This window comes from Elephas maximus, chromosome 25, assembly GCF_024166365.1.
Source record: "Elephas maximus indicus isolate mEleMax1 chromosome 25, mEleMax1 primary haplotype, whole genome shotgun sequence".
Lineage (NCBI taxonomy): Eukaryota > Metazoa > Chordata > Mammalia > Proboscidea > Elephantidae > Elephas > Elephas maximus.
This window is the reverse complement of record NC_064843.1, coordinates 2,786,081-2,809,891: the sequence shown is the minus strand read 5'-3', so window position 1 is coordinate 2,809,891 and position 23,811 is coordinate 2,786,081.

The following is a 23,811-nucleotide window of genomic DNA, read 5'->3' as shown; positions in this document are numbered from 1 at the left end:
CGAGCCTAATGGAGCCGAATGAAGCTGAATCGACACTATTCGATCCAAATGGACACGAATCTAAACGATATGACCCGAATTGGGTCAAAATTCATCATATGGAATTGAATAGATTAGAGTAGGGGAGGTTCGGGTATGGTAGGGTTGGGTAGAATAGAGTAGAGTAGAATAGAATAAAACAGAATAGAACAGAACAGAACAATACAGAAAGAATACAGAAAAGAGTAGACTAGAGTACAGTAGAGGGGAATAGAGTGAGAATAGAGCCAAATCGAGCCGAATCGCGTCGAAATGGGTCGAATCGTACCCAATCAAACGGATGAGAATAGATTAGAGTTGGGTAGCATAAGGTACGGTAGAATAGAGTAGAATAGAACAGGATAGAAACCATACTACAGAATACATCAGCTAAGAGTAGACTAGAGTACAAACGAGTAGACTAGAGTACAATAGAGTCGAATAGAGTCGAATAGAACTGAATAGTGCCGAATGCAGACAAGAGGAGAGGAACCGCGTTGAATGGATTAGAGTTAGAGTAGGGTAGGTAGAGCAGAATAGAGTAGTGTAGAATGGTGTGGAATGAATAGAATGGAGTGAAATCGAGATGAATAGAGTAGAAAAGAGTCAAATAGAGCAGAATAGGGCCAATAAGGCCGATTCGAGCAGAATCGAAGCGATTCAATCCAAAACGAGCCAAATGGAGCCTAATTGAGCCGAAGAGAGCCAAATCGATCCGAATCACGTTAACTTCGTAAAATCGAATCAAAACGTATAGATTAGAGAAGGGGAGGGGAGGGTAGAATAGACTAGAGTAGAATAGAAGAGATTAGAGCAGAATATAAAGAATGGAATAGATTGGAAAAGAGTAGAGTCGAATAGACCGAATAGAGACGGATAGAGCTGAATGGAGGTGAATACAGCTGAAAAGAGTCGTATAGTGCCGAAAAGCACCTAATTGAGCTGAATCAAGCAGAATCACACCGACTGTAGCTGAATAGAGTCGTAGCCCATCGAATCCCATCGAATCACATCACTTTGGGTCAAATCGGGTCGAATCGCGTCAAATTACGTCGAATGTCATCGAATCACGCCGAATCGCTTCGTATCACATCGATTAACTTCGAATTACATCGAATCTCATAGAATCCTGCTGAATCACGTCGAGTCGCATGGAATCTCTTCAAATGTCTTCGAATCCCATTGAATCCCTTCAGAGCTCGTCCAATTCCGTCGAATCCCATCAAATCACGTCGAACTGAATTGAATAGATTAAAGTAGGGTAGTTCTGGGTGGGGTGCAGTAGGGTAGGGTAGGGTAGAATAGAACAGAGTACAAGAGCATAGGAGAGAATGGTGTGGAATGGAATAGAATGGAGTTGAAAGGAGTCGAATAGAGACGGATAGAGATGAATAGAGTAGAAAACAGTGGAATAGAGCAGGATAGGGCCGAATAGGACCAAAGAAGGCCTAATCGAGCAGAATCGACACAATCTGAGCCAAATCGAGATGAATGGAGCGAAATCGAGCTGAATGGAGCCGATTCGAACCGAATTGAGCTGATTCAAGCCTAATCACTTCGAATCGCGTGGAAATGTGTCAAATAAAATCGAATCGAACAGATTAGAGAAGGGGAGGGGAGGGGAGCGGAGGGTAGAATAGAATAGAACAGTACTGAAGAGAAAGAATAGAATATAGTACAGTAGAGTAGAGCAAAGAAAAGTAGAGAAGAGTAGAGTAGAATTGAGTCGAATAGAGACAAATAGTGCAGTATTTAGCTGAATAGAGCCAATTCGAGCCGAATCGAGCCAAATGGAAACAAAACAAGATGAATCGTGTCGAATTGCTTCGAACCGCGTCCAATCGAATCCGTTAGAATAGATTAGAGGAGGGTAGGGTAGGGTAGAAAAGAATAGAGTAGAATAGTGTAGAATGGAGCCAAATGGGGTTGACTAGAGACAGAGTAGAAAACAGTCGAATCGAGCTGAGTAGGGCCGAATAAGGCTGCACTGAGTTAAATCGAGTTGAAACGAGCAGAATCAAGCTGAATGGAGCTGATGGTGCCGAATGGAGCCGATTCAAGCACGATCGCGTCCAATTGCATCGAAATGCTTTGAATCGAATCAAATCGAATAGATTAGAAGAGAATAGGGTACGGTACGGTATTTTAGGATGGGGTAGATGAAGGTAGACTATGGTACAGTAGACAAGAAAAGGCTAGAGTAGTAGCTTAGACTAATAAGCTGGACTAGTGAGCTAGACTAGGGGCGTAGATCAGTAGCCTAGACAACTAGCCTTGGACAGTACCCTTGCCTTGACAAGTACCCTGAGTTTGTTCCCTAAACTAGTACCCTTGCCTTAACTAGTAGCCTTATCTAGTAGCCTTACCTTAACTAGTACCCTGGCCTTAACTAGTACCCCTAACTAGTAGCCTTGCCTTAAGTAGTGGTCTTAAATACGACCCTTGTCTCAAACAGTACCCTCAACAAGTACCAGTGCCTTAACAAGTACCCTTAACTATTACCCTGGCATTAACTAATACCATTAACTAATAAACCTTAGCTTAACTAGTACCCTTAACGAGTACCCTGGCATGAACTAGTAGCCTGAAATAGTACCCTTGCCCTAACTAGTACCCTTAATTACTACCCTTATTGAGTACTCCTAAGTAGTAGGGTACGGTACGGTCGGGTACCGTAGGGTAGGGTAGCATACGGTGGAACAGAGAAAATAGAATAGAACAGCATAGGTCAGGGTAGGTTAGTTTAGTGTAGGGTATGGTAGAGTAGCATGGGATGGAATAGGGAAAATAGAAAAAGAGAATAGGATACAACAGAATAGAATAGATTAGGATAGGGTACGGTGGGGTAGGGTTCTGTAGAATAGGATAGTGTAGAATGGAATAGAATGGTGTGGAATGGAGTCGAATGGAGTCGAATAGAGATGAATAGAGCAGAAAAGAGTGGAATAGAGCTGAATAGCGCCGAACAGAGCCCCATACGGCCAAATCCAGCCGAATCAAGCCAAATCGAGCCGAATCGAGTCGAATCAACCAGATTCGAGCTGAATGTAGCCGAATGGAGCTGAAACAAGCCAGATAGAGACAAAAAAATGAACCGGGCCAAACTGAGCCAAATCACAACTAATCTCATCCTATTGCATCCCATTTCATTGAGTCCCATGAAATCCAACCAAAACCCATCGAATCTCATGGAATCTCACCGAATAACATTGAACTGTGTCAAATAGAGCAGAATGGTATGGAATTGAATGGAATCCAATTAAATTGAATAGATTAGAGTAGTGTAGGTTAGGCTGGGATTCGGTAGGTTAGGGCAGAGTAGAATAGAATAGAGGAGAACACAAAGAGTAGAATGGAGTAGAGTTGAGCAGAGTAGAATAGTCAGAGTCGAGCAGTGCCGACTATAGATGAATAGATCCAATTCAAGCTGAATCGAGTCAAATGGAGAGGAAATGAGACAAATCGTAATGAATCAAATTGATTAAAATCGATAAGAGTAGGGTAGGGTAGAAGAGAATAGAATAGTGCAGAATGCAGTAGAATGGAGTCGAATCGTGTGGAACGGAGTCGAATGGAGCCAAATAGAGACGATTAAAGTAGAAAAGAGCTGAATAGAGCCAAAAAGGGCTGAATAAGGTTGAATCGAGCCTAACTATGCTGAATTGAGCCGAATCGACCCGATTCAAGTCCAATAGAGCTAAATGGAGCCGATTCAAGCCTAATCACATGGAATCGCGACGAAATGCATTGAAGTGAATTGAATAGATTAGAGTAGAGGGGGGTAGGGTAGGAGAGGTTTAGAAGAGAAGAGAAGAGAACACAACAGAAAGAATAGAATAGAATTAAGTAGAGTAGAAGAGAGTGAAATAGAGGTGAATAGAGGTGAATAGAGCCGAAAAGAGCCGAACAGAGCTGAATACACCCGAATCGACCAAATTCGAGGGGAATCAAGATGAAACATGTCGAATCGCTTTGAAATGTGTTGAATCGAATCAAATAGATTAGTGTAGGGCAGGTAAGGTTAGGGTAGGGTAGACTACGACAGAACTGAAAGAAAACAGTAGAGTAGAGAAAAGTAGGGTAGAGTAGACTAGAGACAAATAGAGTCGAATACTGCTGAACAGAGCCAAATAGAGCGGAAAAGAGCCGAGTAGAACCGACTTGAATCTAATGGAGGAAAAGGAGCTGAATCGAACCGATACGACCTAAATCAGGTCGAATCTCTTTCAAGTGTGTCACATAGAATCGAACAGATTACAGTAGGGTAAGGTAGGGTAGGGTAGGGTAGAATAGAATGCAGTAGAAAAGAACAGAAGAGAACTGAAAGAATAGAATAGGGTCGAGTAGTGTAGAGTATAGAAGAGTAGAGTAGAATAGAGTTCCATATTAACGAATAGAGCCAGAAAGAGCCGAAACGATAGAAATCAAGACGAATCGTGCCGAATCCCGCGGAATCGTGCCGTATCGCTTCGAATCCCGTCGGATTGCATTGAATCCCATCCATTGAAGTCAAATCCAATCCAATCGATTAGAATAGACTACTACTCTAAAAAACACATTTTTGTTTAGAGTCACATAAAGTACAAGACAATAGAATAGAGTATGATGGAGTAGAATGCTGTAGAATGGAGTCGAATGGAGTCGAAAAGAGATAATAGAGTTGAGTAGAGTCTAATAGAGGAGAATAGAGCTGAATAGAGCCTATTAGAGCCGAATAGAACTTACTAGAGCCAAATGGAGCCGATTAGAGCCGAATCGAACAGATTTGAACTGAATGGGGATGAGTGGAGTGGAATGGAGCCGATTTGAGCCGAATCGCATCGAAATGCGTGGAAACGACTCAAGTAGAACAGATTAGAGTAGGGTAGGATAGAATAGAGAAGAATAGAATTGAACACAGTAGAACAGAAGAGAAAGAATACAATAGAATGGGGTAGAAAAAAGTAGAGGAGAGTAGAGTAAACAGAGTCGAATAGAGTCAAATCGAGCCGAATGGAGACGAAACAAGACAAATCACGTCGAATCCCATCGAATCAATTACAGTAAATTAGAGTACAGTAGAGTAGAATAGTGTAGAATGGAGTAGAATGGGGTGCGATGAAATCGAATGGAGTCGAAGAGAGTAGAAAAGATCCAAATAGAGCTAAATAGTGCCGAAGAGGGCCGAATCGAGCGGAATTGAGCCAAATCAAGCCAAACTGAGCCGAATCCAGTGAATCGAGCCTAATGGAGCCGAATGAAGCTGAATCGACACTATTCGATCCAAATGGACACGAATCTAAACGATATGACCCGAATTGGGTCAAAATTCATCATATGGAATTGAATAGATTAGAGTAGGGGAGGTTCGGGTATGGTAGGGTTGGGTAGAATAGAGTAGAGTAGAATAGAATAAAACAGAATAGAACAGAACAGAACAATACAGAAAGAATACAGAAAAGAGTAGACTAGAGTACAGTAGAGGGGAATAGAGTGAGAATAGAGCCAAATCGAGCCGAATCGCGTCGAAATGGGTCGAATCGTATCCAATCAAACAGATGAGAATAGATTAGAGTTGGGTAGCATAAGGTACGGTAGAATAGAGTAGAATAGAACAGGATAGAAACCATACTACAGAATACATCAGCTAAGAGTAGACTAGAGTACAAACGAGTAGACTAGAGTACAATAGAGTCGAATAGAGTCGAATAGAACTGAATAGTGCCGAATGCAGACAAGAGGAGAGGAACCGCGTTGAATGGATTAGAGTTAGAGTAGGGTAGGTAGAGCAGAATAGAGTAGTGTAGAATGGTGTGGAATGAATAGAATGGAGTGAAATCGAGATGAATAGAGTAGAAAAGAGTCAAATAGAGCAGAATAGGGCCAATAAGGCCGATTCGAGCAGAATCGAAGCGATTCAATCCAAAACGAGCCAAATGGAGCCTAATTGAGCCGAAGAGAGCCAAATCGATCCGAATCACGTTAACTTCGTAAAATCGAATCAAAACGTATAGATTAGAGAAGGGGAGGGGAGGGTAGAATAGACTAGAGTAGAATAGAAGAGATTAGAGCAGAATATAAAGAATGGAATAGATTGGAAAAGAGTAGAGTCGAATAGACCGAATAGAGACGGATAGAGCTGAATGGAGGTGAATACAGCTGAAAAGAGTCGTATAGTGCCGAAAAGCACCTAATTGAGCTGAATCAAGCAGAATCACACCGACTGTAGCTGAATAGAGTCGTAGCCCATCGAATCCCATCGAATCACATCACTTTGGGTCAAATCGGGTCGAATCGCGTCAAATTACGTCGAATGTCATCGAATCACGCCGAATCGCTTCGTATCACATCGATTAACTTCGAATTACATCGAATCTCATAGAATCCTGCTGAATCACGTCGAGTCGCATGGAATCTCTTCAAATGTCTTCGAATCCCATTGAATCCCTTCAGAGCTCGTCCAATTCCGTCGAATCCCATCAAATCACGTCGAACTGAATTGAATAGATTAAAGTAGGGTAGTTCTGGGTGGGGTGCAGTAGGGTAGGGTAGGGTAGAATAGAACAGAGTACAAGAGCATAGGAGAGAATGGTGTGGAATGGAATAGAATGGAGTTGAAAGGAGTCGAATAGAGACGGATAGAGATGAATAGAGTAGAAAACAGTGGAATAGAGCAGGATAGGGCCGAATAGGACCAAAGAAGGCCTAATCGAGCAGAATCGACACAATCTGAGCCAAATCGAGATGAATGGAGCGAAATCGAGCTGAATGGAGCCGATTCGAACCGAATTGAGCTGATTCAAGCCTAATCACTTCGAATCGCGTGGAAATGTGTCAAATAAAATCGAATCGAACAGATTAGAGAAGGGGAGGGGAGGGGAGCGGAGGGTAGAATAGAATAGAACAGTACTGAAGAGAAAGAATAGAATATAGTACAGTAGAGTAGAGCAAAGAAAAGTAGAGAAGAGTAGAGTAGAATTGAGTCGAATAGAGACAAATAGTGCAGTATTTAGCTGAATAGAGCCAATTCGAGCCGAATCGAGCCAAATGGAAACAAAACAAGATGAATCGTGTCGAATTGCTTCGAACCGCGTCCAATCGAATCCGTTAGAATAGATTAGAGGAGGGTAGGGTAGGGTAGAAAAGAATAGAGTAGAATAGTGTAGAATGGAGCCAAATGGGGTTGACTAGAGACAGAGTAGAAAACAGTCGAATCGAGCTGAGTAGGGCCGAATAAGGCTGCACTGAGTTAAATCGAGTTGAAACGAGCAGAATCAAGCTGAATGGAGCTGATGGTGCCGAATGGAGCCGATTCAAGCACGATCGCGTCCAATTGCATCGAAATGCTTTGAATCGAATCAAATCGAATAGATTAGAAGAGAATAGGGTACGGTACGGTATTTTAGGATGGGGTAGATGAAGGTAGACTATGGTACAGTAGACAAGAAAAGGCTAGAGTAGTAGCTTAGACTAATAAGCTGGACTAGTGAGCTAGACTAGGGGCGTAGATCAGTAGCCTAGACAACTAGCCTTGGACAGTACCCTTGCCTTGACAAGTACCCTGAGTTTGTTCCCTAAACTAGTACCCTTGCCTTAACTAGTAGCCTTATCTAGTAGCCTTACCTTAACTAGTACCCTGGCCTTAACTAGTACCCCTAACTAGTAGCCTTGCCTTAAGTAGTGGTCTTAAATACGACCCTTGTCTCAAACAGTACCCTCAACAAGTACCAGTGCCTTAACAAGTACCCTTAACTATTACCCTGGCATTAACTAATACCATTAACTAATAAACCTTAGCTTAACTAGTACCCTTAACGAGTACCCTGGCATGAACTAGTAGCCTGAAATAGTACCCTTGCCCTAACTAGTACTCTTAATTACTACCCTTATTGAGTACTCCTAAGTAGTAGGGTACGGTACGGTCGGGTACCGTAGGGTAGGGTAGCATACGGTGGAACAGAGAAAATAGAATAGAACAGCATAGGTCAGGGTAGGTTAGTTTAGTGTAGGGTATGGTAGAGTAGCATGGGATGGAATAGGGAAAATAGAAAAAGAGAATAGGATACAACAGAATAGAATAGATTAGGATAGGGTACAGTGGGGTAGGGTTCTGTAGAATAGGATAGTGTAGAATGGAATAGAATGGTGTGGAATGGAGTCGAATGGAGTCGAATAGAGATGAATAGAGCAGAAAAGAGTGGAATAGAGCTGAATAGCGCCGAACAGAGCCCCATACGGCAAAATCCAGCCGAATCAAGCCAAATCGAGCCGAATCGAGTCGAATCAACCAGATTCGAGCTGAATGTAGCCGAATGGAGCTGAAACAAGCCAGATAGAGACAAAAAAATGAACCGGGCCAAACTGAGCCAAATCACAACTAATCTCATCCTATTGCATCCCATTTCATTGAGTCCCATGAAATCCAACCAAAACCCATCGAATCTCATGGAATCTCACCGAATAACATTGAACTGTGTCAAATAGAGCAGAATGGTATGGAATTGAATGGAATCCAATTAAATTGAATAGATTAGAGTAGTGTAGGTTAGGCTGGGATTCGGTAGGTTAGGGCAGAGTAGAATAGAATAGAGGAGAACACAAAGAGTAGAATGGAGTAGAGTTGAGCAGAGTAGAATAGTCAGAGTCGAGCAGTGCCGACTATAGATGAATAGATCCAATTCAAGCTGAATCGAGTCAAATGGAGAGGAAATGAGACAAATCGTAATGAATCAAATTGATTAAAATCGATAAGAGTAGGGTAGGGTAGAAGAGAATAGAATAGTGCAGAATGCAGTAGAATGGAGTCGAATCGTGTGGAACGGAGTCGAATGGAGCCAAATAGAGACGATTAAAGTAGAAAAGAGCTGAATAGAGCCAAAAAGGGCTGAATAAGGTTGAATCGAGCCTAACTATGCTGAATTGAGCCGAATCGACCCGATTCAAGTCCAATAGAGCTAAATGGAGCCGATTCAAGCCTAATCACATGGAATCGCGACGAAATGCATTGAAGTGAATTGAATAGATTAGAGTAGAGGGGGGTAGGGTAGGAGAGGTTTAGAAGAGAAGAGAAGAGAACACAACAGAAAGAATAGAATAGAATTAAGTAGAGTAGAAGAGAGTGAAATAGAGGTGAATAGAGGTGAATAGAGCCGAAAAGAGCCGAACAGAGCTGAATACACCCGAATCGACCAAATTCGAGGGGAATCAAGATGAAACATGTCGAATCGCTTTGAAATGTGTTGAATCGAATCAAATAGATTAGTGTAGGGCAGGTAAGGTTAGGGTAGGGTAGACTACGACAGAACTGAAAGAAAACAGTAGAGTAGAGAAAAGTAGGGTAGAGTAGACTAGAGACAAATAGAGTCGAATACTGCTGAACAGAGCCAAATAGAGCGGAAAAGAGCCGAGTAGAACCGACTTGAATCTAATGGAGGAAAAGGAGCTGAATCGAACCGATACGACCTAAATCAGGTCGAATCTCTTTCAAGTGTGTCACATAGAATCGAACAGATTACAGTAGGGTAAGGTAGGGTAGGGTAGGGTAGAATAGAATGCAGTAGAAAAGAACAGAAGAGAACTGAAAGAATAGAATAGGGTCGAGTAGTGTAGAGTATAGAAGAGTAGAGTAGAATAGAGTTCCATATTAACGAATAGAGCCAGAAAGAGCCGAAACGATAGAAATCAAGACGAATCGTGCCGAATCCCGCGGAATCGTGCCGTATCGCTTCGAATCCCGTCGGATTGCATTGAATCCCATCGATTGAAGTCAAATCCAATCCAATCGATTAGAATAGACTACTACTCTAAAAAACACATTTTTGTTTAGAGTCACATAAAGTACAAGACAATAGAATAGAGTATGATGGAGTAGAATGCTGTAGAATGGAGTCGAATGGAGTCGAAAAGAGATAATAGAGTTGAGTAGAGTCTAATAGAGGAGAATAGAGCTGAATAGAGCCTATTAGAGCCGAATAGAACTTACTAGAGCCAAATGGAGCCGATTAGAGCCGAATCGAACAGATTTGAACTGAATGGGGATGAGTGGAGTGGAATGGAGCCGATTTGAGCCGAATCGCATCGAAATGCGTGGAAACGACTCAAGTAGAAGAGATTAGAGTAGGGTAGGATAGAATAGAGAAGAATAGAATTGAACACAGTAGAACAGAAGAGAAAGAATACAATAGAATGGGGTAGAAAAAAGCAGAGGAGAGTAGAGTAAACAGAGTCGAATAGAGTCAAATCGAGCCGAATGGAGACGAAACAAGACAAATCACGTCGAATCCCATCGAATCAATTACAGTAAATTAGAGTACAGTAGAGTAGAATAGTGTAGAATGGAGTAGAATGGGGTGCGATGAAATCGAATGGAGTCGAAGAGAGTAGAAAAGATCCAAATAGAGCTAAATAGTGCCGAAGAGGGCCGAATCGAGCGGAATTGAGCCAAATCAAGCCAAACTGAGCCGAATCCAGTGAATCGAGCCTAATGGAGCCGAATGAAGCTGAATCGACACTATTCGATCCAAATGGACAGGAATCTAAACGATATGACCCGAATTGGGTCAAAATTCATCATATGGAATTGAATAGATTAGAGTAGGGGAGGTTCGGGTATGGTAGGGTTGGGTAGAATAGAGTAGAGTAGAATAGAATAAAACAGAATAGAACAGAACAGAACAATACAGAAAGAATACAGAAAAGAGTAGACTAGAGTACAGTAGCGGGGAATAGAGTGAGAATAGAGCCAAATCGAGCCGAATCGCGTCGAAATGGGTCGAATCGTACCCAATCAAACGGATGAGAATAGATTAGAGTTGGGTAGCATAAGGTACGGTAGAATAGAGTAGAATAGAACAGGATAGAAACCATACTACAGAATACATCAGCTAAGAGTAGACTAGAGTACAAACGAGTAGACTAGAGTACAATAGAGTCGAATAGAGTCGAATAGAACTGAATAGTGCCGAATGCAGACAAGAGGAGAGGAACCGTGTTGAATGGATTAGAGTTAGAGTAGGGTAGGTAGAGCAGAATAGAGTAGTGTAGAATGGTGTGGAATGAATAGAATGGAGTGAAATCGAGATGAATAGAGTAGAAAAGAGTCAAATAGAGCAGAATAGGGCCAATAAGGCCGATTCGAGCAGAATCGAAGCGATTCAATCCAAAACGAGCCAAATGGAGCCTAATTGAGCCGAAGAGAGCCAAATCGATCCGAATCACGTTAACTTCGTAAAATCGAATCAAAACGTATAGATTAGAGAAGGGGAGGGGAGGGTAGAATAGACTAGAGTAGAATAGAAGAGATTAGAGCAGAATATAAAGAATGGAATAGATTGGAAAAGAGTAGAGTCGAATAGACCGAATAGAGACGGATAGAGCTGAATGGAGGTGAATACAGCTGAAAAGAGTCGTATAGTGCCGAAAAGCACCTAATTGAGCTGAATCAAGCAGAATCACACCGACTGTAGCTGAATAGAGTCGTAGCCCATCGAATCCCATCGAATCACATCACTTTGGGTCAAATCGGGTCGAATCGCGTCAAATTACGTCGAATGTCATCGAATCACGCCGAATCGCTTCGTATCACATCGATTAACTTCGAATTACATCGAATCTCATAGAATCCTGCTGAATCACGTCGAGTCGCATGGAATCTCTTCAAATGTCTTCGAATCCCATTGAATCCCTTCAGAGCTCGTCCAATTCCGTCGAATCCCATCAAATCACGTCGAACTGAATTGAATAGATTAAAGTAGGGTAGTTCTGGGTGGGGTGCAGTAGGGTAGGGTAGGGTAGAATAGAACAGAGTACAAGAGAATAGGAGAGAATGGTGTGGAATGGAATAGAATGGAGTTGAAAGGAGTCGAATAGAGACGGATAGAGATGAATAGAGTAGAAAACAGTGGAATAGAGCAGGATAGGGCCGAATAGGACCAAAGAAGGCCTAATCGAGCAGAATCGACACAATCTGAGCCAAATCGAGATGAATGGAGCGAAATCGAGCTGAATGGAGCCGATTCGAACCGAATTGAGCTGATTCAAGCCTAATCACTTCGAATCGCGTGGAAATGTGTCAAATAAAATCGAATCGAACAGATTAGAGAAGGGGAGGGGAGGGGAGCGGAGGGTAGAATAGAATAGAACAGTACTGAAGAGAAAGAATAGAATATAGTACAGTAGAGTAGAGCAAAGAAAAGTAGAGAAGAGTAGAGTAGAATTGAGTCGAATAGAGACAAATAGTGCAGCATATAGCTGAATAGAGCCAATTCGAGCCGAATCGAGCCAAATGGAAACAAAACAAGATGAATCGTGTCGAATTGCTTCGAACCGCGTCCAATCGAATCCGTTAGAATAGATTAGAGGAGGGTAGGGTAGGGTAGAAAAGAATAGAGTAGAATAGTGTAGAAAGGAGTAGAATGGAGCCAAATGGGGTTGACTAGAGACAGAGTAGAAAACAGTCGAATCGAGCTGAGTAGGGCCGAATAAGGCTGCACTGAGTTAAATCGAGTTGAAACGAGCAGAATCAAGCTGAATGGAGCTGATGGTGCCGAATGGAGCCGATTCAAGCACGATCGCGTCCAATTGCATCGAAATGCTTCGAATCGAATCAAATCGAATAGATTAGAAGAGAATAGGGTACGGTACGGTATTTTAGGATGGGGTAGATGAAGGTAGACTATGGTACAGTAGACAAGAAAAGGCTAGAGTAGTAGCTTAGACTAATAAGCTGGACTAGTGAGCTAGACTAGGGGCGTAGATCAGTAGCCTAGACAACTAGCCTTGGACAGTACCCTTGCCTTGACAAGTACCCTGAGTTTGTTCCCTAAACTAGTACCCTTGCCTTAACTAGTAGCCTTATCTAGTAGCCTTACCTTAACTAGTACCCCGGCCTTAACTAGTACCCCTAACTAGTAGCCTTGCCTTAAGTAGTGGTCTTAAATACGACCCTTGTCTCAAACAGTACCCTCAACAAGTACCAGTGCCTTAACAAGTACCCTTAACTATTACCCTGGCATTAACTAGTACCATTAACTAATAAACCTTAGCTTAACTAGTACCCTTAACGAGTACCCTGGCATGAACTAGTAGCCAGAAATAGTACCCTTGCCCTAACTAGTACCCTTAATTACTACCCTTATTGAGTACTCCTAAGTAGTAGGGTACGGTACGGTCGGGTACCGTACGGTAGGGTAGCATACGGTGGAACAGAGAAAATAGAATAGAACAGCATAGGTCAGGGTAGGTTAGTTTAGTGTAGGGTATGGTAGAGTAGCATGGGATGGAATAGGGAAAATAGAAAAAGAGAATAGGGTACAACAGAATAGAATAGATTAGGATAGGGTACAGTGGGGTAGGGTTCTGTAGAATAGGATAGTGTAGAATGGAATAGAATGGTGTGGAATGGAGTCGAATGGAGTCGAATAGAGATGAAGAGAGCAGAAAAGAGTGGAATAGAGCTGAATAGCGCTGAACAGGGCCCCATACGGCCAAATCCAGCCGAATCAAGCCAAATCGAGCCGAATCGAGTCGAATCAACCAGATTCGAGCTGTATGGAGCCGAATGGAGCTGAAACAAGCCCAATAGAGACAAAAAAATGAACCGGGCCAAACTGAGCCAAATCACAACTAATCTCATCCTATTGCATCCCATTTCATTGAGTCCCATGAAATCCAACCAAAACCCATCGAATCTCATGGAATCTCACCGAATAACATTGAACTGTGTCAAATAGAGCAGAATGGTATGGAATTGAATGGAATCCAATTAAATTGAATAGATTAGAGTAGTGTAGGTTAGGCTGGGATTCGGTAGGTTAGGGCAGAGTAGAAGAGAATAGAGGAGAACACAAAGAGTAGAATGGAGTAGAGTTGAGCAGAGTAGAATAGTCAGAGTCGAGCAGTGCCGACTATAGATGAATAGATCCAATTCAAGCTGAATCGAGTCAAATGGAGAGGAAATGAGACAAATCGTAATGAATCAAATTGATTAAAATCGATAAGAGTAGGGTAGGGTAGAAGAGAATAGAATAGTGCAGAATGCAGTAGAATGGAGTCGAATCGTGTGGAACGGAGTCGAATGGAGCCAAATAGAGACGATTAAAGTAGAAAAGAGCTGAATAGAGCCAAAAAGGGCTGAATAAGGTTGAATCGAGCCTAACTATGCTGAATTGAGCCGAATCGACCCGATTCAAGTCCAATAGAGCTAAATGGAGCCGATTCAAGCCTAATCACATGGAATCGCGACGAAATGCATTGAAGTGAATTGAATAGATTAGAGTAGAGGGGGGTAGGGTAGGAGAGGTTTAGAAGAGAAGAGAAGAGAACACAACAGAAAGAATAGAATAGAATTAAGTAGAGTAGAAGAGAGTGAAATAGAGGTGAATAGAGGTGAATAGAGCCGAAAAGAGCCGAACAGAGCTGAATACACCCGAATCGACCAAATTCGAGGGGAATCAAGATGAAACATGTCGAATCGCTTTGAAATGTGTTGAATCGAATCAAATAGATTAGTGTAGGGCAGGTAAGGTTAGGGTAGGGTAGACTACGACAGAACTGAAAGAAAACAGTAGAGTAGAGAAAAGTAGGGTAGAGTAGACTAGAGACAAATAGAGTCGAATACTGCTGAACAGAGCCAAATAGAGCGGAAAAGAGCCGAGTAGAACCGACTTGAATCTAATGGAGGAAAAGGAGCTGAATCGAACCGATACGACCTAAATCAGGTCGAATCTCTTTCAAGTGTGTCACATAGAATCGAACAGATTACAGTAGGGTAAGGTAGGGTAGGGTAGGGTAGAATAGAATGCAGTAGAAAAGAACAGAAGAGAACTGAAAGAATAGAATAGGGTCGAGTAGTGTAGAGTATAGAAGAGTAGAGTAGAATAGAGTTCCATATTAACGAATAGAGCCAGAAAGAGCCGAAACGATAGAAATCAAGACGAATCGTGCCGAATCCCGCGGAATCGTGCCGTATCGCTTCGAATCCCGTCGGATTGCATTGAATCCCATCCATTGAAGTCAAATCCAATCCAATCGATTAGAATAGACTACTACTCTAAAAAACACATTTTTGTTTAGAGTCACATAAAGTACAAGACAATAGAATAGAGTATGATGGAGTAGAATGCTGTAGAATGGAGTCGAATGGAGTCGAAAAGAGATAATAGAGTTGAGTAGAGTCTAATAGAGGAGAATAGAGCTGAATAGAGCCTATTAGAGCCGAATAGAACTTACTAGAGCCAAATGGAGCCGATTAGAGCCGAATCGAACAGATTTGAACTGAATGGGGATGAGTGGAGTGGAATGGAGCCGATTTGAGCCGAATCGCATCGAAATGCGTGGAAACGACTCAAGTAGAAGAGATTAGAGTAGGGTAGGATAGAATAGAGAAGAATAGAATTGAACACAGTAGAACAGAAGAGAAAGAATACAATAGAATGGGGTAGAAAAAAGCAGAGGAGAGTAGAGTAAACAGAGTCGAATAGAGTCAAATCGAGCCGAATGGAGACGAAACAAGACAAATCACGTCGAATCCCATCGAATCAATTACAGTAAATTAGAGTACAGTAGAGTAGAATAGTGTAGAATGGAGTAGAATGGGGTGCGATGAAATCGAATGGAGTCGAAGAGAGTAGAAAAGATCCAAATAGAGCTAAATAGTGCCGAAGAGGGCCGAATCGAGCGGAATTGAGCCAAATCAAGCCAAACTGAGCCGAATCCAGTGAATCGAGCCTAATGGAGCCGAATGAAGCTGAATCGACACTATTCGATCCAAATGGACAGGAATCTAAACGATATGACCCGAATTGGGTCAAAATTCATCATATGGAATTGAATAGATTAGAGTAGGGGAGGTTCGGGTATGGTAGGGTTGGGTAGAATAGAGTAGAGTAGAATAGAATAAAACAGAATAGAACAGAACAGAACAATACAGAAAGAATACAGAAAAGAGTAGACTAGAGTACAGTAGCGGGGAATAGAGTGAGAATAGAGCCAAATCGAGCCGAATCGCGTCGAAATGGGTCGAATCGTACCCAATCAAACGGATGAGAATAGATTAGAGTTGGGTAGCATAAGGTACGGTAGAATAGAGTAGAATAGAACAGGATAGAAACCATACTACAGAATACATCAGCTAAGAGTAGACTAGAGTACAAACGAGTAGACTAGAGTACAATAGAGTCGAATAGAGTCGAATAGAACTGAATAGTGCCGAATGCAGACAAGAGGAGAGGAACCGTGTTGAATGGATTAGAGTTAGAGTAGGGTAGGTAGAGCAGAATAGAGTAGTGTAGAATGGTGTGGAATGAATAGAATGGAGTGAAATCGAGATGAATAGAGTAGAAAAGAGTCAAATAGAGCAGAATAGGGCCAATAAGGCCGATTCGAGCAGAATCGAAGCGATTCAATCCAAAACGAGCCAAATGGAGCCTAATTGAGCCGAAGAGAGCCAAATCGATCCGAATCACGTTAACTTCGTAAAATCGAATCAAAACGTATAGATTAGAGAAGGGGAGGGGAGGGTAGAATAGACTAGAGTAGAATAGAAGAGATTAGAGCAGAATATAAACAATGGAATAGATTGGAAAAGAGTAGAGTCGAATAGACCGAATAGAGACGGATAGAGCTGAATGGAGGTGAATACAGCTGAAAAGAGTCGTATAGTGCCGAAAAGCACCTAATTGAGCCGAATCAAGCAGAATCACACCGACTGTAGCTGAATAGAGTCGTAGCCCATCGAATCCCATCGAATCACATCACTTTGGGTCAAATCGGGTCGAATCGCGTCAAATTACGTCGAATGTCATCGAATCACGCCGAATCGCTTCGTATCACATCGATTAACTTCGAATTACATCGAATCTCATAGAATCCTGCTGAATCACGTCGAGTCGCATGGAATCTCTTCAAATGTCTTCGAATCCCATTGAATCCCTTCAGAGCTCGTCCAATTCCGTCGAATCCCATCAAATCACGTCGAACTGAATTGAATAGATTAAAGTAGGGTAGTTCTGGGTGGGGTGCAGTAGGGTAGGGTAGGGTAGAATAGAACAGAGTACAAGAGAATAGGAGAGAATGGTGTGGAATGGAATAGAATGGAGTTGAAAGGAGTCGAATAGAGACGGATAGAGATGAATAGAGTAGAAAACAGTGGAATAGAGCAGGATAGGGCCGAATAGGACCAAAGAAGGCCTAATCGAGCAGAATCGACACAATCTGAGCCAAATCGAGATGAATGGAGCGAAATCGAGCTGAATGGAGCCGATTCGAACCGAATTGAGCTGATTCAAGCCTAATCACTTCGAATCGCGTGGAAATGTGTCAAATAAAATCGAATCGAACAGATTAGAGAAGGGGAGGGGAGGGGAGCGGAGGGTAGAATAGAATAGAACAGTACTGAAGAGAAAGAATAGAATATAGTACAGTAGAGTAGAGCAAAGAAAAGTAGAGAAGAGTAGAGTAGAATTGAGTCGAATAGAGACAAATAGTGCAGCATATAGCTGAATAGAGCCAATTCGAGCCGAATCGAGCCAAATGGAAACAAAACAAGATGAATCGTGTCGAATTGCTTCGAACCGCGTCCAATCGAATCCGTTAGAATAGATTAGAGGAGGGTAGGGTAGGGTAGAAAAGAATAGAGTAGAATAGTGTAGAAAGGAGTAGAATGGAGCCAAATGGGGTTGACTAGAGACAGAGTAGAAAACAGTCGAATCGAGCTGAGTAGGGCCGAATAAGGCTGCACTGAGTTAAATCGAGTTGAAACGAGCAGAATCAAGCTGAATGGAGCTGATGGTGCCGAATGGAGCCGATTCAAGCACGATCGCGTCCAATTGCATCGAAATGCTTCGAATCGAATCAAATCGAATAGATTAGAAGAGAATAGGGTACGGTACGGTATTTTAGGATGGGGTAGATGAAGGTAGACTATGGTACAGTAGACAAGAAAAGGCTAGAGTAGTAGCTTAGACTAATAAGCTGGACTAGTGAGCTAGACTAGGGGCGTAGATCAGTAGCCTAGACAACTAGCCTTGGACAGTACCCTTGCCTTGACAAGTACCCTGAGTTTGTTCCCTAAACTAGTACCCTTGCCTTAACTAGTAGCCTTATCTAGTAGCCTTACCTTAACTAGTACCCCGGCCTTAACTAGTACCCCTAACTAGTAGCCTTGCCTTAAGTAGTGGTCTTAAATACGACCCTTGTCTCAAACAGTACCCTCAACAAGTACCAGTGCCTTAACAAGTACCCTTAACTATTACCCTGGCATTAACTAGTACCATTAACTAATAAACCTTAGCTTAACTAGTACCCTTAACGAGTACCCTGGCATGAACTAGTAGCCAGAAATAGTACCCTTGCCCTAACTAGTACCCTTAATTACTACCCTTATTGAGTACTCCTAAGTAGTAGGGTACGGTACGGTCGGGTACCGTACGGTAGGGTAGCATACGGTGGAACAGAGAAAATAGAATAGAACAGCATAGGTCAGGGTAGGTTAGTTTAGTGTAGGGTATGGTAGAGTAGCATGGGATGGAATAGGGAAAATAGAAAAAGAGAATAGGGTACAACAGAATAGAATAGATTAGGATAGGGTACAGTGGGGTAGGGTTCTGTAGAATAGGATAGTGTAGAATGGAATAGAATGGTGTGGAATGGAGTCGAATGGAGTCGAATAGAGATGAAGAGAGCAGAAAAGAGTGGAATAGAGCTGAATAGCGCTGAACAGGGCCCCATACGGCCAAATCCAGCCGAATCAAGCCAAATCGAGCCGAATCGAGTCGAATCAACCAGATTCGAGCTGTATGGAGCCGAATGGAGCTGAAACAAGCCCAATAGAGACAAAAAAATGAACCGGGCCAAACTGAGCCAAATCACAACTAATCTCATCCTATTGCATCCCATTTCATTGAGTCCCATGAAATCCAACCAAAACCCATCGAATCTCATGGAATCTCACCGAATAACATTGAACTGTGTCAAATAGAGCAGAATGGTATGGAATTGAATGGAATCCAATTAAATTGAATAGATTAGAGTAGTGTAGGTTAGGCTGGGATTCGGTAGGTTAGGGCAGAGTAGAAGAGAATAGAGGAGAACACAAAGAGTAGAATGGAGTAGAGTTGAGCAGAGTAGAATAGTCAGAGTCGAGCAGTGCCGACTATAGATGAATAGATCCAATTCAAGCTGAATCGAGTCAAATGGAGAGGAAATGAGACAAATCGTAATGAATCAAATTGATTAAAATCGATAAGAGTAGGGTAGGGTAGAAGAGAATAGAATAGTGCAGAATGCAGTAGAATGGAGTCGAATCGTGTGGAACGGAGTCGAATGGAGCCAAATAGAGACGATTAAAGTAGAAAAGAGCTGAATAGAGCCAAAAAGGGCTGAATAAGGTTGAATCGAGCCTAACTATGCTGAATTGAGCCGAATCGACCCGATTCAAGTCCAATAGAGCTAAATGGAGCCGATTCAAGCCTAATCACATGGAATCGCGTCGAAATGCATTGAAGTGAATTGAATAGATTAGAGTAGAGGGGGGTAGGGTAGGAGAGGTTTAGAAGAGAAGAGAAGAGAACACAACAGAAAGAATAGAATAGAATTAAGTAGAGTAGAAGAGAGTGAAATAGAGTTGAATAGAGGTGAATAGAGCCGAAAAGAGCCGAACAGAGCTGAATACACCCGAATCGACCAAATTCGAGGTGAATCAAGATGAAACATGTCGAATCGCGTTGAAATGTGTTGAATCGAATCAAATAGATTAGTGTAGGGCAGGTAAGGTTAGGGTAGGGTAGACTACGACAGAACTGAAAGAAAACAGTAGAGTAGAGAAAAGTAGGGTAGAGTAGACTAGAGACAAATAGAGTCGAATACTGCTGAACAGAGCCAAATAGAGCGGAAAAGAGCCGAGTAGAACCGACTTGAATCTAATGGAGGAAAAGGAGCTGAATCGAACCGATACGACCTAAATCAGGTCGAATCTCTTTCAAGTGTGTCACATAGAATCGAACAGATTACAGTAGGGTAAGGTAGGGTAGGGTAGGGTAGAATAGAATGCAGTAGAAAAGAACAGAAGAGAACTGAAAGAATAGAATAGGGTCGAGTAGTGTAGAGTATAGAAGAGTAGAGTAGAATAGAGTTCCATATTAACGAATAGAGCCAGAAAGAGCCGAAACGATAGAAATCAAGACGAATCGTGCCGAATCCCGCGGAATCGTGCCGTATCGCTTCGAATCCCGTCGGATTGCATTGAATCCCATCCATTGAAGTCAAATCCAATCCAATCGATTAGAATAGACTACTACTCTAAAAAACACATTTTTGTTTAGAGTCACATAAAGTACAAGACAATAGAATAGAGTATGATGGAGTAGAATGCTGTAGAATGGAGTCGAATGGAGTCGAAAAGAGATAATAGAGTTGAGTAGAGTCTAATAGAGGAGAATAGAGCTGAATAGAGCCTATTAGAGCCGAATAGAACTTACTAGAGCCAAATGGAGCCGATTAGAGCCGAATCGAACAGATTTGAACTGAATGGGGATGAGTGGAGTGGAATGGAGCCGATTTGAGCCGAATCGCATCGAAATGCGTGGAAACGACTCAAGTAGAAGAGATTAGAGTAGGGTAGGATAGAATAGAGAAGAATAGAATTGAACACAGTAGAACAGAAGAGAAAGAATACAATAGAATGGGGTAGAAAAAAGCAGAGGAGAGTAGAGTAAACAGAGTCGAATAGAGTCAAATCGAGCCGAATGGAGACGAAACAAGACAAATCACGTCGAATCCCATCGAATCAATTACAGTAAATTAGAGTACAGTAGAGTAGAATAGTGTAGAATGGAGTAGAATGGGGTGCGATGAAATCGAATGGAGTCGAAGAGAGTAGAAAAGATCCAAATAGAGCTAAATAGTGCCGAAGAGGGCCGAATCGAGCGGAATTGAGCCAAATCAAGCCAAACTGAGCCGAATCCAGTGAATCGAGCCTAATGGAGCCGAATGAAGCTGAATCGACACTATTCGATCCAAATGGACAGGAATCTAAACGATATGACCCGAATTGGGTCAAAATTCATCATATGGAATTGAATAGATTAGAGTAGGGGAGGTTCGGGTATGGTAGGGTTGGGTAGAATAGAGTAGAGTAGAATAGAATAAAACAGAATAGAACAGAACAGAACAATACAGAAAGAATACAGAAAAGAGTAGACTAGAGTACAGTAGCGGGGAATAGAGTGAGAATAGAGCCAAATCGAGCCGAATCGCGTCGAAATGGGTCGAATCGTACCCAATCAAACGGATGAGAATAGATTAGAGTTGGGTAGCATAAGGTACGGTAGAATAGAGTAGAATAGAACAGGATAGAAACCATACTACAGAATACATCAGCTAAGAGTAGACTAGAGTACAAACGAGTAGACTAGAGTACAATAGAGTCGAATAGAGTCGAATAGAACTGAATAGTGCCGAATGCAGACAAGAGGAGAGGAACCGTGTTGAATGGATTAGAGTTAGAGTAGGGTAGGTAGAGCAGAATAGAGTAGTGTAGAATGGTGTGGAATGAATAGAATGGAGTGAAATCGAGATGAATAGAGTAGAAAAGAGTCAAATAGAGCAGAATAGGGCCAATAAGGCCGATTCGAGCAGAATCGAAGCGATTCAATCCAAAACGAGCCAAATGGAGCCTAATTGAGCCGAAGAGAGCCAAATCGATCCGAATCACGTTAACTTCGTAAAATCGAATCAAAACGTATAGATTAGAGAAGGGGAGGGGAGGGTAGAATAGACTAGAGTAGAATAGAAGAGATTAGAGCAGAATATAAACAATGGAATAGATTGGAAAAGAGTAGAGTCGAATAGACCGAATAGAGACGGATAGAGCTGAATGGAGGTGAATACAGCTGAAAAGAGTCGTATAGTGCCGAAAAGCACCTAATTGAGCTGAATCAAGCAGAATCACACCGACTGTAGCTGAATAGAGTCGTAGCCCATCGAATCACATCACTTTGGGTCAAATCGGGTCGAATCGCGTCAAATTACGTCGAATGTCATCGAATCACGCCGAATCGCTTCGTATCACATCGATTAACTTCGAATTACATCGAATCTCATAGAATCCTGCTGAATCACGTCGAGTCGCATGGAATCTCTTCAAATGTCTTCGAATCCCATTGAATCCCTTCAGAGCTCGTCCAATTCCGTCGAATCCCATCAAATCACGTCGAACTGAATTGAATAGATTAAAGTAGGGTAGTTCTGGGTGGGGTGCAGTAGGGTAGGGTAGGGTAGAATAGAACAGAGTACAAGAGAATAGGAGAGAATGGTGTGGAATGGAATAGAATGGAGTTGAAAGGAGTCGAATAGAGACGGATAGAGATGAATAGAGTAGAAAACAGTGGAATAGAGCAGGATAGGGCCGAATAGGACCAAAGAAGGCCTAATCGAGCAGAATCGACACAATCTGAGCCAAATCGAGATGAATGGAGCGAAATCGAGCTGAATGGAGCCGATTCGAACCGAATTGAGCTGATTCAAGCCTAATCACTTCGAATCGCGTGGAAATGTGTCAAATAAAATCGAATCGAACAGATTAGAGAAGGGGAGGGGAGGGGAGCGGAGGGTAGAATAGAATAGAACAGTACTGAAGAGAAAGAATAGAATATAGTACAGTAGAGTAGAGCAAAGAAAAGTAGAGAAGAGTAGAGTAGAATTGAGTCGAATAGAGACAAATAGTGCAGCATATAGCTGAATAGAGCCAATTCGAGCCGAATCGAGCCAAATGGAAACAAAACAAGATGAATCGTGTCGAATTGCTTCGAACCGCGTCCAATCGAATCCGTTAGAATAGATTAGAGGAGGGTAGGGTAGGGTAGAAAAGAATAGAGTAGAATAGTGTAGAAAGGAGTAGAATGGAGCCAAATGGGGTTGACTAGAGACAGAGTAGAAAACAGTCGAATCGAGCTGAGTAGGGCCGAATAAGGCTGCACTGAGTTAAATCGAGTTGAAACGAGCAGAATCAAGCTGAATGGAGCTGATGGTGCCGAATGGAGCCGATTCAAGCACGATCGCGTCCAATTGCATCGAAATGCTTCGAATCGAATCAAATCGAATAGATTAGAAGAGAATAGGGTACGGTACGGTATTTTAGGATGGGGTAGATGAAGGTAGACTATGGTACAGTAGACAAGAAAAGGCTAGAGTAGTAGCTTAGACTAATAAGCTGGACTAGTGAGCTAGACTAGGGGCGTAGATCAGTAGCCTAGACAACTAGCCTTGGACAGTACCCTTGCCTTGACAAGTACCCTGAGTTTGTTCCCTAAACTAGTACCCTTGCCTTAACTAGTAGCCTTATCTAGTAGCCTTACCGTAACTAGTACCCCGGCCTTAACTAGTACCCCTAACTAGTAGCCTTGCCTTAAGTAGTGGTCTTAAATACGACCCTTGTCTCAAACAGTACCCTCAACAAGTACCAGTGCCTTAACAAGTACCCTTAACTATTACCCTGGCATTAACTAGTACCATTAACTAATAAACCTTAGCTTAACTAGTACCCTTAACGAGTACCCTGGCATGAACTAGTAGCCAGAAATAGTACCCTTGCCCTAACTAGTACCCTTAATTACTACCCTTATTGAGTACTCCTAAGTAGTAGGGTACGGTACGGTCGGGTACCGTACGGTAGGGTAGCATACGGTGGAACAGAGAAAATAGAATAGAACAGCATAGGTCAGGGTAGGTTAGTTTAGTGTAGGGTATGGTAGAGTAGCATGGGATGGAATAGGGAAAATAGAAAAAGAGAATAGGGTACAACAGAATAGAATAGATTAG